General features: G+C 42.1%; 1 long non-coding RNA gene across 2 annotated transcripts; it reads right to left on the bottom strand.

The window, feature by feature from the left end:
• Positions 1-2,457: 2,457 nt before the first annotated feature.
• LOC148056127 (uncharacterized) lies at positions 2,458-14,794 on the bottom strand. 2 transcript variants are annotated; one of them, XR_015703919.1, is made up of 4 exons: positions 14,675-14,794; positions 9,443-9,585; positions 3,906-3,990; positions 2,458-3,821 (listed from the first exon to the last, which is right to left on the bottom strand). It is a non-coding gene; the product is annotated as an uncharacterized LOC148056127 (long non-coding RNA). The 2 variants fall into 2 exon arrangements; XR_015703920.1 differs by lacking the exons at positions 2,458-3,821; positions 3,906-3,990 and adding an exon at positions 5,570-6,131.
• Between the last annotated feature and the right edge of the window lie 328 nt (positions 14,795-15,122).

The following is a 15,122-nucleotide window of genomic DNA, read 5'->3' as shown; positions in this document are numbered from 1 at the left end:
AGTTTAAAAGCAGCTGGATGTCTTTTTAGAACAAACAACACGGATTCGAAACCACGGCAGGGAAAGGCGGCACCAGAAAAACCTTTTCCTATCAGCCCTGTGGGAAAGGGATCCTACAGCTGACCTACATTTGCTCAGAAACCACTGTGAGGAAAAGCTTTTAAAAATGCAAATATTGGGTGTTTTTTCTTCTTCTCCCTCCTTCGCCTGCCCCCTCCCTGCTCCCAAAGCTGACTGCATAGTATCCTCCTAAAGAAAATCCTCCAACAGCCATCTCTGCCTGCCCTAACAGGCTGTGAAAGATTTAGTCCAAACTTCTGTTCTGATCATGTCACGTCAGTTCTCTCCTGGCGCGAGGGGGCACAGACCGAGTAAGACAGATGCTTCAATCTTCCAAATAGTTGTCACTTCCCATGACTGTCACTTCGCAGAATTGTGACTTTCTAATATAGCAAACCCTGTAGGGAGGGGAAAAAAATAACTCACCCGTCTCATTCCTGACCACTTTATGGTTTTTTAACTCTCTCCCCGTGAATGAGCCTATCAGGCAAATGATAATGGAATGAGGGGCACTGGTTGTGCTGCCACAGGACGGCGAGCACAATAGGTTTAAAGTTCTTACTCAGCTGATCTACGATCTAGACGCTGTCCCATTTCTGCGAGCAAGGAGCACCGTCAACCCAAAGCGCCTGCAGGAAGGTGGGGCAAGTCTGGAGGGACAGACGTGAGTCACAGGCGAGATGCTATAGGCACAGTTCCTCCCTTTATGTTTACCTATGTATGTGGAAGGATATTTCGTTGTTGTGTCTTTGTCTTGTTTAACAGAACACAAATTTCTACATCTGCAAGCGGAGATGGAGGTTGTGCAGGCTTTCGGTACACGCGCGCACACGCATGATGAGGCGTTTCCTTGGCAACAGAAATGCCATAAAAGCTATCTGAAGAATTCCTTAGGGCTGTGCAACAAATAGAAACATTAACATGCTGAGCCCTAAATATAGCTGCATTTTAGTGCTGTTCATCCAAGTCTTTACTTAGCTTCAGCTTGTATCTGAAACAAATGCAGTCAACAAGACATACAAGGATGTTTTCAATATTTTACAGTGTTTTGCTTTTAAATAGTGCAAGAATAGAGATGGAGATGGGGAGGGGGTTACAGACGGTACCAGCCTGCACTTTACGGCAGAATTACAGCCTTGCCTGACTGCTTTGAAGGTGCCCTTGATGACCCACTGAAGGCTCCTCACTTCTGGGAGCAGCAGAGGTTGAGCCGATGTGGGGAAGAGCTGAGTTCTGCTCATTGGCCTCCAGAGCAGTGAGAAACCAGCTTTGACATCGCTAACACCGAGGTAGGCAAAGAGTATATGCAAAGTGTATGCAAAGAGGCTTTGGCTGAGAGTAGTTCATGGGTTTTTTCACTGCTGGGGGGTGGGATTATAGCTGAGACTTCTTTCACTTAGCTTTGAAGTCCAAGTACTTATTTAGCTATTTTCATCTGGGAATGCTGCAAATATAGCATCTGGACTACAAAATAAATAAGAAAAAAAAAAAAAAGGCAGACAAGTGACATTCGATGACTCACAAAATGGCCAAAAGATGAACATAGGCTCCCTGGAAATGAGGCCTTTGGATGCCTAAAACTGGATCTGGGCTCACTCAAATGTTTCTTGAACTAAAGAAAAAACAGTCAGAGATTGATTCACATTAAAATTTTCTAATAAATCTAATAAATCATGTCATTGCTGATCCTCACAAGCTTTCCTTGGTCTGTTTTGTATGCTCTTTGTGGCAGGTAGGATACAGGCCCACCACTTTTGTAGCAGATTCTCCTTCACAAGCTGAGCCACAGGGCTGCAAAAGCAAAGGTTGGATTTTGTCTCTGGTGCGGCTCCCTGGCTGACCTGTGTCTCTCCCCTCCGCGAGCCAGCCTTCCCACCTGTAAAACTGCCGCAGCGAAACTTATCTTGGAGAAAGATATAAAAGGTTGCAGATCAGTAATGTTTTATATGAACTGTTATTTAAAAATGGTGGAGCTGATGCTGGATGACCAGTGTGCAGTTTTTCATGCAGGCTCTGTCGCACTCTCATTGATTTCACTGTGTAATTCAAGGGGAGGAGGATGAAGGCAGTGGAATCAGCAGGAAGATTTGTTTAGTAAAATATTCCCATCACCATCCTGTGTAACAATTACTGGATTATATTCAGGAGGGAGGTGAAGAAAGAAGTGACCTGAGGGCAAATTTATGATGAAAAGTTTTGGTGGATAAATGTCTTGCAACAGAGGTACAGTGTCTCGATGTGGGAATTTTATAAAACAGCCCTCAGAGAAACTGAAACAGACTTTACACCTTTATCATAATAAAAATATGACAAAATTTTCCTTTACAGCAAAACCATTCCACATTTCTTATGAGGAAGATGATAAATTTTATAGGTGATTTGAAAGCTCAGAGGAGCTTTGCTGAGCTAATGGCTCCTCTGAAAGAAAGCTCTCCAGACAAATGTGGCAGAAGTAGCTTTCACTGAAAACAAATATACACAGAATTCTGGAGCGATGAGAAGGCTAGGCTGGAAAAGATCATCTAACCCTGGCGGTCTTCAACCACCTTGAATACTGTGACACCTTCAGACACCTTCCCATGGAGGCACGGTCCTCTTTACAAACCCCTCAGGCGTAGAGTGCTATGTAGAATCTATATATACTTTTCCTGACCATCTTGTGTGAAACCTTTGAGAACACCCAAAGCCTTCCCAAATCCACAGAACAGAGCATGAGATCCACAAAGCAAAGTGCAGCCTCCTCACTCTGAAGCAAGATCTCAAGTGTATTTTCCCCATCTCTAACAGAAGTTTGTCTCACCTATTCTTAAAAGGAGACAGGGATTGATGTTCCTTCAGTGATTCATGTTAAAAATGTTTTGAAAAAAATCATACAGCTAAATTGACTCAAAATTTCAGTGGGAACTTGAACCTTTTGTGATATGAGATAATTCCTTTAATTATGTTTGCCTGAAGCTTCACATGTGTTAGAAGTTCAGTGCGAATCACTGAGTAACAAAAGAGTTTCACAGAGTGCAAAGAAAAAGTCTATGATCAACCAGCTCTGTTTTATCTGTTTTTCCCTTTGCTACCTTTAATATAAAATACCTTTAATATTAAAGATCAATTATTCCTAAAGGACCCTAAAGCAAACCTCCTTACCTAGAAAGTACTTAAGCACCTGCTCAACTGCCTTCTTGAGCAAAGACGGGGTAAGCTCGCACAAAGGCCATCCTGAACCGAAGCCATGAGGTCCCCTAACGCCCAGGGACACCAGAGCATCTCTCTGGCAGGTACTCGCTTGCAATGCAGTTCTCGCCCCAGCATGGGGCTCCGAGGAGATAAAGCTTGCCAAGGGTTATTAGCTTGGAATCCGCAATATTGAAGTGTCCGTTCAATGTACAAGACCGAGCCACAGTCAGACCCAGCTCAGGGCTCCCTGCACCACGGTCTGTGGCACTGCGGGGCTCGTCTTGCACAGAGCTGGTTAAAGCATCTCCAAACGCAGAAGGTCCTGGCTCTGATAAGGGCTGATGTCCCATCACGTACAGGCTGTGTACAGGCAGAGTGAAAGGCTGTCAATTGACAGATGCTGTGGTCTAGGGTCGACAAAGGTATCTGCTCATGCTTAATTTCACCTGCTGCGACTTGATTTATGGCACTTCAGCTGGAGGTGAGGCCCTAGATATACGAGCATCCTATTGACTTCGGTGCTCTGCTCTCAGCACACACGGTTAAGTGATGTGCGAACTGGGATTGAAGGCCTGAGCAAAGATCAAAGCCTGAGCAAGAAAGAATAATGGAACAGACAGAAAAAGCAGTAAAAATATATGTGTCATAATAAAAGCAAAGAGCCAATAACTCACCGGGTAAAGGAAGTCTCATTCCAGAACTCTGTGCCGATGCGACTCCGTCACAGCTCCACGCAGGCTGCACTGAGGCTCCTGAAATCTAGAGGCACGTAGAATGTCATCTTAGCATTAGCCTTAATTCACTTAGGGCTGGAGGTACCTTGACTGTAATTGTTACTATATTAACAAGCAAATATTAAGTTAATATAAATGAAACAGTCTACAATAATTTGGCTTAATTATTCAGAAAGAAGTCTAGCATGTGGGTAAATAGCTTTAAAATTGCTAAATAATTTGACTCCCCATATAATTGCTTGTGTAATTTGTGTTAATTGCATGTCAAGTAGAGGTTTTCAAATATTAATCAATGCTTATTTATATTATTAATTAATATTATTATATTACATTTAAATAATCTTGCAATGGCACAGTTACCAAAGGATGATTTTCTGTTCCAGGGTTTTTCCTCTCCTTATTTGCAAAATCTCTTTCAATCCCAGTAGTGAGTCACATACCCCTAATACGATCTGGATGACTTCACTTAATACTTTCTCTTTCACTAAGATTTGCCACTGTGACCTCTCGATTAGATATCAATTTCTGGGTGAAAAAAGCTGGGCAAGAGTCCATGTGAAACTGCTTTATGTTATACAGAAGGGAGCACGGGTGAATGATTCAAAGCTTTCACATCTATCTACTTGCAGCTTTTCATAGCGTGCCTCCCCAAGCTACCCACTGGCTCGTTCAGCTGGGGGAAGTACAAGTCAATAAGAAGTCACAGTCAGACCTTTATCTGTTGCTGGAAAACATAATATTACCGAAGATGTTTCAAATAAAAAATCCGAGGAACTGCATAATAGCTTCCTTGTAAATAAGGACGCACACCGCAGTGCCTTGTGCACGGATGAAAATTTTGAGCTGTTTATGGTATTGCAAAATGCTGGAAGAAAATTCCCCCTTATTTCTATTATTATTTTAAAGACAATTCCCTGAGTTTTTGCAAATCATGTTGTTTGAATTCCTCTCAAAGCTCTGTGGCTTATCACAGAAGCTGAGAAAAATCAATGGATAATTGTCAGATTAAAGGGCAAACCCTGTAACTGTGGGGTGGCTGTAAAGAGATCTTTTTTCTCTCAAATACAGGGGGATATAAGCTACTTATTTTTTGTCACTTTATGGGTGTAAAAGAGGCTCCCTCATTGGCTACATGACTCTAGTGTAATCATCCAATCCCTTGCCAAATTAAGAAATCCTGTTTGCTATATTTGTCAAGGCTCTCTTGCTCTCAACAGCTGGAGAGCTTCTTTCCATATTTAATTTTTTTTTTTTAGCTTTTCCGGTGCAGCAGGGAGGATTTTCTATTTAAGTATGTCACCTAAACTTTTTGCAACAGATTAACCTCCCAAAAGTATTTAGAAATAAAACAGCACAGAGTCTCAAATAGAGGGAGTTAAAGGAAATGGACTAATGGCTTCAATTCTGAATATAACATAACTGGCACATCAATGTTTTTTTCTCAAAAAAGTCGGGTTATTTTATAACAAAGGTAATGCCTTCACTGCCAAGGTTGACAGTTGTACAAAGGCATAAGGAATGAAAGTTCTTATCTTTTTCTTTCAAAGATAAATAAAGACAGTCCACTGTAGCCCTCAGTATTAAAAAACAACTATGCAAAACCATTAAGAATAATAATAAATTGTAATTAGTTACATCCAACAGTTTGCATCCTTCTTCTTGCAGAAAATTAAAAGCTTTATTTTTTCTTTGACATTACAGTTTGAAATATTCTGGCATTCCTGATATTTGGATCCTCTTTTATTATGGAAAGTAATTGTTTCATTCCATTTAGTTTTGAGTAAATAATATTATGTTACATTACTTGGATGGGAAGTTACAGAAAACTACCTGCTATAATTGTAGATGAGGTCAACTGACCTAGATTGTAGTCCAGTACAGAGCATGGTACGATTACTTCCAATGCTAGTGAGACAAAATTTTGTTGGCAATCGCACCCTGCTGCCCAAACCCTAGTGAGAGTTCATCGATTTCTCTGTAGTTACTGCTGTTCTTCACTGGTGTCAGATCAGACTCGATCTACTTTACACAGTCCTGCCCTCAGAACCACGATCATGTCAATAGTTTGAAGGGTCCTCGATTTAGGCATCTCAGATGAGTTGTTACTACACCGTGGGGGAGTGATGTGAAGGAGAATGTTGCACTTGCCATTGCTGTGTCCAGAGTCTGAGAAAAACACATTGAATTTGCACCATTTTTACTGACATGTACGCTTTAAATAGTCTTTTATCACACAGGTCAATGAGTAAATACACTGGGATATGCCACTTCCTTTTGTTTAATTGTGTACTTTAATTATGCATTAAATGTGTCTCTTCTTGTTCATAACAACCCATTTCAAGTGAAGCATTTTAATCACAGTGAAAACCCGCTAAATATCTTACAAGGGAGAAAAAGAGCCATTCTCTTGTTACATGTTGAAAACTCTCCCCTCAAAAAATTCCCTCAGATGAACAAATAAATGAGTAAGGTACACATCTGAAAAAAAAAAGAAAATAAAAATAAAAAAGAAAAAGTGTGCTGTGTGTGTGGATTAAACATGCTGAAAATCATAACCTAAATTCCCCGGCTCTGCTATCGGATCTAAAATCAATTGCACATGAAATACTGATAAGTGAACTCCTATTGTACATTGGGAAGGACCAACAGATGTGTGACTCCTGTATATAACATTTATATGCTGCAATAGTCAAAGACTTGTTGTGTGATGATCTAATGCCATTAAGTGGCTTAGTAAGGTAAAAAGGCTCTGTAAGTACGATGGATTATAGATGTTCCCTGCATGAAGATATTGATCTATTTTAAGGGTTCCTTTCTAGTGAAGAGACGATACTCATCTTCTTGTAGGACAAGGAGAGAGTTTCTTACCACGGCAGAGGCAGAAGTCAAAGAACAAGAGGACTGGGTAATCTACACTCTGTCTTCGAACTAATGGTCACTCCTGTGATATCTGCAGTGCAGATATAAAAGCCATTTAGAGAGAATCGAATGCAGACGAACCCTATAGCCAGAGTAGGGAATTACTTCTTGAAAATAATGAGAGTCATTTTGCTAAAGTACAAGCCTGTACCAGAGATTTATGATAATATTTTTTCTCAAATTACAGTGAAGTGTTAGGACCAATGAATACAGAAATGCATTTTAAAGATCCGAAAGCTTTAGCAGAATCGAAACACCTGTGCAGATGTCAAATGTTCTTTCTGCCTAATTTACAGCTTGACTCTAAACGCACAAAAGGCAGTGTGCAATTCCATTATAAAAAGTAATGAAACCAATACTTTTTCAGACATCAATATTGTTTAGGAAGAAAACTCACTTGGCTAGATGAAGAACAGTGATTAAATTAGTTGGAAAAATAGCTAAGAAATGGAGAGGATGATTCTCTATGCTAGGTTTATACAGGAGTGTCATACAAAAAAGATTGCCTTCCTCGCACAGAAAAAAATGCAACTAATATTCCCAGAGACACAAAAAATATCTGGCTTCTCTTAACTATATTTTACGAACCCTGACGCTTCTCCAATTATTTGCATTTCTGTAGTCTCTCCTCTGTATTTCCAGGATCCATCACAGACTGGAAATAAAATATCCCAGGACAGATGAGAAAAGAAGGGAAATAAAAGAAAAAAAAAAATCTCATAATAAATCACCTTTAAGGACATCAAGACAAACCTGGAAAATCCAGGAACTTCAGATGATTCATATAACAGACAAATAAACCATATTTATTGCCAAACTCTGTTTTCAGAGAAGCCTGTGTAAATACAAAAATTGCTCTGTTTTTATTAATTGATTGAATCCATGTTTCCATTGTTGGAACTGAAATCCAACCTTAACTGCTGTTTTGGAGCCAGGAACATCTGAAATCAAGTCTTTTCTTCTGTCTCTGACTTATAGGCCTGACCCATCTCTTTGTAACACCAGTGTAAATCCAGAGTAACTCTAGAAGGTTACTGGAGCAAATTTCACTCAGCTGCATCATAAACTTCTGGAAAGGTATAAAGAGCAATAAATGTGGAAATTACCCGTTGTTACTGCCGTCCACCCATCTAGAGAAAACTGTTTTTTAGTCCCTGCACAAGTGGCTACTTCTGCCTTGGAAACCCTCTCTGAAGGGTGTACGTGTTCCTGAATGCACGGATAATTTAGGGGTTTGAGTTTCCAACTTGCCTCCCGTTCTCCTGCAAAGGGCAGTTCACGTAGTAGCTGTGAGCGCTTTGAAACTTCCTCAGCTGAGCCACTCCGTGGAAAGCACACTTCTCTGTTAACGGTGTACGCCGATGCACACCAAAGAGGCACTTTTCCTCCGGGATGCCAATTTGCCAATGATATTATTTGGCTTGAGAAAACTTTCTTGCCTCAATATGGGAGGCAACGCACACAAAACCAAATTTAGCATTGCTACAAACCTGGTGTAACTCTGACAAAATGAAAAGGGACTGGAACACAAGGCAAATCCCCTCTGCCCTATAGCTTTACATAAACATCCATAGAAACTACTGTACAAGGCTGTCTCTCTAATTCACCAAAGCAGCTCTTCAATCAACTGCACGGTCAGGCTGAACTCTTTTAGATGGCTGTCTTACTTTGTGTTTACACAGGGCAGAATCCCTGGCATGCAACCTGCCTTCTAAGAGCAGCTACTGTGTAGATATTTCATAAATTGTGTCTTTACTCATTGCAGAGTGAATATGGTTGGACATGCTTGCTGAGCAGAAAAGAGCAGAACACATAAAGGAACCAGTTACAGAAAAAGCAAATGCCAGGGAACAAAAATACCTCCCAAATGACTCATCACGAACAAAAAGTGATGCTGAGAGATCAGAGGATATCCTAGAAAGTCGTCAAGGAGAGAGCTTTGCCACACCTGCACACAGCATAGCTGCAGAGGTGAATTTGTTGGCACTGTGCTGCTGGGCTCTTGGGTGAGCTGGTTTGGCATCGGGCTTGCTGTGGGCATCCCCGACTCCTAACAGTCCAAGGAAGTTTGCTCTGCTGCAGAGATCCTTTCTGGTGCCAGCCAGCACTCGGCTGTGCCAAGGGCCACGAGGAGGGAGGGCTGGAGGTGGCTGTGACACAGGAGGATTTCTCCCTCCTGGAACCTGCCAAGAACTGGGGGCCACTTACTGCTACTGGGAATTTCACAGCAGGTCAAAAGAGCCGGTGTTCCCCTTACCGCTGAATTTTCAATAGATTTTGGCAAGTTAATCTCTTAAATTCTGTGGAAAACCTAAATGCCAGCAAGTGCCTGAAATCACAAGAAGCGTCGCCTTGTTCCCTGTAAATCCAGCCTGCCCCACCAGCCAGCCCAGTCTGGGTAAAGCAAGGTCTGAGATGGATTGCCACTAATGACAAACAAAATTACTGTAACTCCATTTTAAGGCCTAACAGCATCATAGAGCCGCTCATTTTTTGACATTGGCTTCATTCAAAAGGAAGATGTTAAAAAAATTTAAGCCACTTTTTCCATTTCTTACCCACACGAGGTCATTTCCTGCAGTGTGTTCTCAGGGGCACCGGTTCAGGAGACTTAAGTTTCCGCTTTAAGCCAGTCCTACCACTTCTCAGATGAATTCATTTCACAGTCTAATAAAATTCAGTATGAGGAACTTGGCGGGTCCTAGGGGAAGACAAGCTGAGTTATTTTTTCAGCCTGACAAAATTGCACCTGTGGTGTGAAAATGCCCGTTTGGATACTCAGCTGTGCTACCTGTGCACCAAGGGGTACGTGAACTCGCTACACTCAGGACTTAAAATCTCTTACAAACATAATGTCTCCTGACTGTGCTTCCCCAGAAATAGCTGTAGTGCGTGTAAGATTGGATGGCAGTTTTGTGCAGAGTCCCATAGGGTGATTATAGAGCCTCTAAATACCACATATATAAATAAATAAATACCACCTCTAAATAAACCACATATAGTTTTTCCCTTTCCAAGGTTACAAAATCAGATGACACTGTGTTTTCCTCTGTAAGAGTTTGAAGATCCTGCCTGTTCGCCTCTAAGGCTCAAATGAAGTCCACAAGCTTAAGCCTCCACGTTACTGGCTGCAAGTAGCACGCAAGCACCTTTGCATTGCAACGGCAATATAAAGTAGCTTTAAATAAGATGGGAATACAACCAGGTTAGTGCTCCAAGGGCCACAGCTATACATGGACCAGGCTGCCAAAAAGCAAGGCGTCAGGCACTGGAAGCGAACAGTCAGTTATTCCTTGGCACCGTGGTTATTTTTCTGTCTAGAAAGGGAGCTTGGAATCAGCAGCGACCTTTGAACGGCTGTCAGCACTAGTGGGAAGCCAGGGAAAGCTGTGCTCGAGGATCTTTCCTCCTCGCTTTGGCCCGTCCCAGCACGCTGGGCACCTGAGGAGGGGGACAGGCGGTCCCCCAGCCACCGAGCTGATACGTCCCTTGCTTTCCCACTCTTTTTCTCAACACCAGCCTCACATTTTCATCTTTAGAAAAGAGATTTTCCCAGGCAGGCGTATTCCCTCAGCCGAAAGATCTTCACAATTAAATCAAGAAAAATGAGGGCAAACTGCTGTAGGCTTGTTTTAGACTCTGCATTCGAGATTGAGAATAAAATCAATAGTTGAAAGAGCAAAGACCCTTTCCTCAGTTCTTAATGTGTTCCAGGTTAGTATTTGCCTCCTGTTTTATGGTGCTTGAAAGGCAGCAGAGCCCTGCTGGTCCTTTCAGCCTGCAGACCCCAGATCCATGCAGCTTGCTTATTTAAATAATGCCTGCCCAACAGCCCTTTAATTTCTAGAACTTTCCAGGGTAGAGCCCATGGGCAAAAGGAAGTGTGGAGGCCTTTTCTTATTTCTTATAATTGACAGCACTGAACCACAACATTAAGAGGTTAGGGTTTACTAATTGGCTCTTTTGCCCAAGGACAACAAGGCTGAAAAGAGCAAGGTTTTTTGCTTTGGTTTGTTTTGTTTAAGGGAGAAAAAAACAGGAAACGACCTGCAATTCAGGTACGAATATCAGCTCAATGCATTATCTAATTACTTGTTGCGATGCAGTACACATGTATGGCAAGGGGGTAAAATGTAGAAAACCATGCTCACGTGTGCTAGGTATCAAGCCTCAAGCTTCTGTTTCTGTTGAAAGATATTTCCATCTCCCACCTCCCTCTGAGATGTGGGTATTGAGGGAGAGAAGAACTTCTCCCAGGCTGGAAAAGATGATGCAATCTGCTCAGAGACAAGCCCAACAAATTACACTTGACATTCATGAGGCAACTGGTGATATCAGCCCCCTCCTTGTAAATCAGCCAGAGGCTTTGCCATGAGGACAGACTCAAGTGAATGGTGTTCCAGGCTCAAACGTTACATTTGTCTTGTACTCGCTAAAGCTGAGCTTATCTTCTGGGAGTGAATAGGAGGAAAATTTGAAGAGCGACAAAAATAAGGGTCCTGGCTGCATCACATTAAGTGAAATACTTTCCGCCTTCTTTGCGCTCATTACTTTAAAATACTTCCACCATTGTAGAACACACTACTGCTAGCAGCATGGTGGTGGTACTCTCTGGCGGGGACACGAGGGAAGAGGGCTGCCACACGCCTGGCTGTGCTGGGACATGTCCTCTGCCGCAGTGGCACTGCCTTCGGCAGTTACAGCAGCACCAGGGTTGCAGCCGTGCTCCCCAGAGGGGAAGCCAAACAGCTCCCTGATGCAATTCCACCTCTCCCAGGCCTTACAAACTTGTTGCATGGGAGAAAAATGCCTATCTTTAATTTTAATAAACAAATCAAATCAAAGCTGGTACAAACTGCTGGAAATCAACACAACTCTTCAGGCTAATAGCAATGTGTTTGCAGGTATTGAACTCCAGTGGCAGCTCCAGCCTTGATTAAACAGATTTAATACAAAATTTGTCAAATAGCAGAAATATGTGCTGTTGCCAGATAGCGATGAAGAAAAGGGCTCACTATTTTCCTTTCTACTTTTCCTTTCAAATCCACACCAGTGGCTGCACACCCGCAGAACATATTTTGAGGTTCCCACTAGCTCTGAAAATGGGATTCTTGATAATCCACTGATTCTTACTGCTTAAATATTCAGTTTTATAGATCCAGCTCCCACTGCCTCTGTACGTGTTCTTTGATCATCGGTTGATACCTTTCAGGTTTTTTTTTTTTGTCCAAGTAAAAGTCCTTTTTTCCTATTGAAATAAAAATCATCAGTGTGCCAGTCTTCATGAGTAACTGCATTCACGAACTTTTGTTCACAACTAGTTTTCAGCAACAATGCTGCAACAGCTACCTGGTGGGTGTTCATGGAGTGAAAATTCATACAAGGCGGATAGAAACTTTCAGTTGCAAACTAATGGTTTAATAACCTCTGTAGAAAAACAGAGCAAAATTCTCAATTAGCTTGTTTGAGCATGGAAGAGGGGAGATCTGCCGACACCAAGGCAGGGCATCTGCCATACATTTTGTTTTAAAGACAGCCGGTGCCCTACGGAGAACTTTGAAAGCAAAATACATTTGCAAAAGCTTCCAATTCTCTCCAACCTCTTTTGGCCTTTTTCTTCCAGGAAAAAAATTCAAGAAAATAGGACATCAAGATGCACAGTGTCCATAGAAATGCAGCAGGTACCATGAAAAGATTTATGACAACACGACAAATCGAGACATCAGTGGAGTCCTCTGTATTTGACACATTCGTCAACATCATTCCGTTGATGGGAAAAAAACCCTAACAGACTATTAAATATTACCGCTGTCTTCAAAAATGAAAAGATCAGGTGGGAGTGTCACCTGGCCACACTGAACATGTTTTGAATACCTCCCTTTCCCCTGTTATTAAGAAAACTATTACTTATACAGTTAATGATTACATGTCATTAATAATAGGTACTCAGGAGAAGTAGAGTGACATTACAACACTATGAAAGTACTGATTTCCCATAGCAAGATCCTTTTAAACATGGGCTTTAACACATGCCGTGCCTGTTCAGTTGTTTTGCAACCGTGGTATCTGCTGGCAGCAGCTATGCATTTGGGGAGTAGAGGCAAAGGGACTTCTCGGTGCTGGAGCCTTCTTCCATAATGTTGGTGGGTGGCAGCCTGGTGCACACCCACGTTCATTCACAACTGACACAAAAGCAGAACTGCTGTGGATGGTTACCCCTGTTATATACCAGATCTAAGATTCTGGGCATCGTTCTGAAATGCTTCCCCAAATAGACATGGAGCTTTTTGCAAATGCTTGGACCTCAAAATTCGTGTCAGTGGCACTTGCAGGAATGGGATTTTTCTCAATTCCCATTTCTGACATAGGTGTCAAGCAGTTTGTAAGAGCAGCACAGCCTGGCTTGACCATGTCTTGAAAAAGCTGCAGCTCGAGAGCTGTATTTCCAAGGTTAGATGCAGAGTGGTGCCTGCCTGCCTGAGTTTGCAGTTGCAGAAGTGATTGGGTACAACACAGCCTGGCATCTACTGAGCAGCTGTGCACAAGCACCTGGAGATCCACGTGCATTTGTACAAGGAATCGGAGAGCCGCGGCTGCCTGCTCCGAGACCCCAAATGTGACAGAAATAAAACTAAATATATAGAAATAAAACTCCAGATGTTTCCAATTCAGTTCTAATTTTACTCAAACAGGAGCAAAAGCTGTTGAAAAATCAGAATCTGAAAGGAGGGAATTTAGACACCTCCCCACACCACCAAGAAACTAGTGCAAGTTGGTCATTATTACTGTATTAAACAAAAATAAATACTGCCTCTGTAGATTAACAACAGTTTCTTATTGCTCTTTCCCTTTTGGTTCAGTGGGCTCATTCACTTGTTCTGTCTCACATTTATAATTAATGTACTTGGATTAAAGAATTAGCCAGTAACTTATTTTCTTAATCCACAGGGTCCCTTCTTGCATTTCAGGTAGTGGTTGTTTGAAGGGAAACATTTCAGACATTTTATTAGACTAAATCTGGAGAATTCTGCAGCCTTAGCTGAGATTTTTGCAGTAAGCAATGACCCAGCTTCATCATAGACTGCATGTCGCTCTCTGACTCCTTTAATTCTTATTTGTTTTCTAGAAGTACCTTCTTTGTGCATGTATGTCAAGACAGTAAACACAACTGAAATTTAAAACCATTAGCAATCTGCCACATCTTTTAGAAGAATGGAAAATGCTGCTTTTACAAAGAATGTCTACTAACGATGCAATTCACACTTGCAATCTGAAGCCTCAACCAACCAATAAGGACAACTTTACCATCAGCAATTTGTAAAGGCAAATTGCTGAATGCAGGCTGTAAAAGGGTGACTTCAGCTATATTTTGGCTGGGTTATATATAGCAGGCTGCCTTCCAGAGCACTATCGTCTGATGCTGGGTCAAGCGTGTGCTTTTAAATTTCAGATCACGTGCACGCCATGCAGGTGCATTTTATGCACTTGAAGTGCAGACACAGCTTTCAACTTGGTTTGCGTTGGTATTACTTCACTAATGATACCAAAATAACCCACAGCCCAGTCACTTTGAAATGGGTCTGAAGTATCTGATACAAATTCTGGGAGGTGGTTAGTATTTTTAATGCCCTTAGATGCTTTTCATTCTGGGACCCTTGCGTTTACCACCCAAGTAAATTTTAAATAGATGAGTTTTCCTTTGCAGGAATCAGTCTACCACTGGTCCTGAACCTACTCTACCACTTCCAAAAATCCAGTCCTACATTACACACCTCATGCAGAACATTTACCTTTTTTGCTGCAAGTTTCTGTCTGCAGATAATATTTTTTATCTTCAGTGCAAAGCCCCATTCAGAGTGCATCAGGCCAGCATGCTCGCTGGAACAGCCAAGTTACGGCCACCAAGAAGCAGAAGATCAACTGGAGGCTGCTGCCTTTTAAAGCCCGTTAGCAATGCTGGCCTTGGCTGCAGCTGGACCACCTCCCCAGCACCTTATTGGGATGGATAGCTGCACTTACATCCTTTCTAGCACCGAACAGCTGAGATAAGGGCTTGATATTAATTGTGAACAGCTGTTGGTAATTGCTGTACCTGCCACAGTTTGGGCTGCAATACCCACAGCTGTGTGCCTTAATGCTGCACCTAAATGCATTCCTCAGGGTGGGGGGGTGTAGCCATGCTTTCCTTCTCCTTGCTCTGAAACCAGAGCAGAGGCACAGAAATGAAGCAAAACACTG

This window comes from Nipponia nippon, unplaced genomic scaffold (genome assembly GCF_047370975.1).
Source record: "Nipponia nippon isolate SJK-2023a ecotype South Korea unplaced genomic scaffold, ASM4737097v1 scaffold_17, whole genome shotgun sequence".
NCBI classification, from domain to species: Eukaryota; Metazoa; Chordata; class Aves; order Pelecaniformes; family Threskiornithidae; genus Nipponia; species Nipponia nippon.
Note: the sequence above shows the minus strand (reverse complement) of the source record. Positions and strands in the feature narration are given on the sequence as shown.